The sequence below is a fragment of the Charadrius vociferus genome, unplaced genomic scaffold (assembly GCF_000708025.1).
Source record: "Charadrius vociferus isolate BGI_N301 unplaced genomic scaffold, ASM70802v2 scaffold366, whole genome shotgun sequence".
Taxonomy (NCBI): Eukaryota; Metazoa; Chordata; class Aves; order Charadriiformes; family Charadriidae; genus Charadrius; species Charadrius vociferus.
This window is the reverse complement of record NW_009648900.1, coordinates 730,046-733,823: the sequence shown is the minus strand read 5'-3', so window position 1 is coordinate 733,823 and position 3,778 is coordinate 730,046.

Here is a 3,778-nt window from a genome sequence, read left to right as displayed (position 1 = left end):
AAGTTTTTGATGATGTAACAAGCTGGGATACAGGGATACAGGACCATGCAATACAAAGGTACTCTTATCTTTTTCTTCATGTTTCTCAGATCCTGCAGAAATGTGCCAACAGCAGTCTACAAAGCAAGATGATATGGTAACTATGCGTTAATAATAGCAAGGCAATGTGGCTTAATGAATATGGTAATAAAGGTAATGGCTATGACATGGTTATATGATAATGAGAGTCAAGAAATCTGCATTTTCTTTCCTTTTTCTTTCACTGACGTGTTGCATGACACTGGGAGCCTATTAGTCTTCCCATGACCAAGAATTTGGTTTTACATTACCAATACCCAGTAGTTTAGGAGCTGATTTAAGAGCTTTCTGTCCTATTCATTCATTCCAGCTTGGCCCATTCAGTCTCTCCAGAGTGAGGACCAGTGTGCGCCAGTGACAAGCATTTGTTGGGGCAGACTGTAAAACCGATGAGTGAAAGGATGTGGGTTAACAACAGTCACATCGGCATACCTGAGAGGGATGTAAATTGTAATGCAAGGATGGAGATAAGCAGTCAGAGCAAAAGCAGTGGGGATTTTTTAAAAATCCTGCTCATCTCACGGGTCCAGTATAGAAGGCTGTCAAAAAGCAATTGAACTGACTGGAGTGACTGGGGGAGCCTTCAGGTACACCTAGGTTTGGGGAGCAACAATGACTTAAATGGGTTTGGTAGCTAAAAGGTCAGTTCTTGTAATGACATCTATACTCTTTTTTATAAAGGACTATAAGATTTACCAATGAAAACAGACACGTACCAGTTACATGTTTACTACTTGTCATTCTCATATGTATTTTTTATGCTGCTGTTTTTGCTGTATTGCACAAAACGAACTCTTTACTTACACTAGAGCAACAAGCAGGCTAGCAAGTTTTCCTCAAGAAAATAGTTCCTTCCTGCCATAATCAGTCAGATATTTTGAGGTCCCATTTCATGCCTAAATCATAAGGTTGGCATTACTGCTTTTAAGATACAATACACCATTGATAGAACAAAACTTTAAAGCCAATTAGATGTTGGCAATCTTCCTACCATTGGCAAAGGCACGCTTGTTAACAGTTCCCCTTTGTGGCATGTTTGCAGTGTAATCACTGATTTCTGGAAAGCTTTTTTGGCACTTCAAGATATTTTAAAATATCTAATGAATTAATTTTTATAGACAATTTTAGACTTTACTCGCATTATTTTGAAGCATTTTACTTTAAAAGTAGGGGTTGTATGCACACAAATGAGGTATGTATCCCTGTTTTTAACCCAAGGAAAATAATAATAATTTGTAGAACCAAGCTATACAAATAATAGTTTATTTCCATTTTAACTAGTTAAAAAATTCAGAAATCATCACATACAAATCTTTATGAAACTCTATCTTACTAGGTGTGAGTAAGGAGATACTGCTGCTTTGTTGGAAAAGAAAACCAGAATATTTTTATCCTAGGTTTTAATATAGGTAAAAGCTTTCATGGCTATTTACTTAAAAGAATTTTGAAGTTAACAAAGCTTTTTTCTTCATTTTGTGTGGAAAAAATGTGATTAGGTTGGCAAAGAAGTAAGAAACACACAAAACAAAATTAACTAGGAAGGCTTAATTTATAGTAAGATAAACTTTTACTAAAGGCAAAATTATTTTTAACAAATGAGCTAACTTTACTATAAGCCTACTAAAAGTTCAAACCTCACTAGAAGGCATTTTGAAGAAAATAAAAAACACACCACCATTATTAATTTCATTTTTTCCTTTCCCCTGCAAATGCTCTGCAGTATGGTAGCCTTGCATCATCTCATCCTGCAAATGCTTCCTTCCCATACTGGCTACCTTAGAAGTAATAAACCACTACTATCAGTTGTATCAGTGTTCATTAAGTGAGCAGAGATACCATTTAATCTAATCTCAGGTATTTCATCTGTCTGCAAAAGCATGTGCTGTACAAAAGCAATGTAAAAACTATAGTAAGATAACAGTGGACATGTCTGTAACAAGAGTTTATTCACAGGTGTGTTGGCAAAGTAATATAAGGCTAACTCTAATACCTTTTTATCAACAGGACTCTCTTTTTTCCAGTTTCTCATGCTTTATTTAGAAGTGATTGTAGTGTATGTTTGTTATGCTGGTACAAAGCGAAATTCTCCTTATATACACCTTTTAAACAAGGAATGCTTTATTTATACCTACAGAAATAAACCCCTCTTAAACATGCTAAAGGTCTAGAGAAAGATGCAACCATGCTGATAAAGCTACATCTTGTAAGGAGAGTTAAAATCTGATTGCAAGGATCACTCTGAATGTACCATTAGACTCTCTACTTGAACCACCTATCTATTCCTAATCCCTCAAAAAAACAATTATTTTCTAACTCAATTCAGACTTGATATGAGTCTACAGCCAGCTGGAAAAGGGTCAATGACTCTGAAAATGTAAGGCAGTTAAGAATCAGCTAAAAAAAACCCCCAACATTTTCAAAGTTCTGTGTGATTATAATTCAGGCTTTAATGACTTCCAAAGACATTATTTGGACTACACCTCAGTACAGATTTCTGCCAGCATAGCTGCATCAATGAGGAATCGCACCTCTTCTCATCCCAACAAAATTTGTGCTCAAGATGGTTGTCAACCTCGTCACCACTGAGGAGAAAAGTAAACATAGCTCAGTAGCTTCATTCACTTGGCACACTTCAAATGGCATGGTGGAAGAGACAAGTGAGCTTATGAAAATATTGGTATATATGAGTCTCTGGGGCTTCAAATGTTTTGCAAAGTGCAAGCAAATGAAAGGGTTTCTGGTTTTGTGTGTCTCTTTCCATTGCCTTAGCTGCAGAGATCTTTTTCTTCTTAAGTCATACTCTGTCTTAGTACTCAGCTGAGAGGCCATGAGAGAAAGAAGCAACTGGGTGACAGTATGAGATCAGCCTGTTGAGCAGTAGCACTCACTCATGCCAGAGTAAAGATGCTATATAGCCACAGCCTTCTTCACTGCCCGCAAAATTCCTTTATATTGAGCTGGGTTAATTTAACTGTCTATCATCCCTCGCTTTATAGGGACAAACATACAAAAATATAGCGTGGTACTGATCAAAGAGCCAAGCTCATATATCGAGCCTATTCTTTCTGTGCTAACATATAACTGAGTGAATAGCTGACTTTGAGAGACCGGAGATCTATTCCTGATGACTACATTCTCCCAGAAGTCTGTAAATGATACTACATAACAGCTACAAAAAAGCTCTGACCTAGCAAGAGTAACCTAATGACTGAGGGAGTACACAGCATTCCTCCACAACAAATTAAGGCAAGTTTGCTGTCAGGAAATTAACTATTTTGGTCATGAGAGAGACCCGTGCCACTTGCAGGCCTGGAGCTGAAGCCTTGCTGTGAGGAGGCAGCGTTCCCCTGCCCTCCCTCAGAGGCCTGGCCTGCTCCCTCACGTCCCTGAAGGGCCTGAAGCCCCCCGCCCCCGGGGGGCTGCCAGCACGGTCTCCCAGTCCTGTCAGGCGAGCAGCACCGCTCTTAACAGCTTGTTCAAACACCAATCTAATCGACGTTGATAAAACCCCTCTGTCAGGCCTTCGGGAACTGCGCTCCGGGGGGGAGCCATAAGCTCCAACCGATCCCCTGCCATCTGACGAGGCAAAAACCAGTACAACGCCGCCTCTTCCCTCACCCCGAGGGCGCCGTTTGCGCAGCGCTACGGGTACCCCGTCCCCGAGCCGCCCGTCCCCCGCCGCCTCGCACCACAAACCGCC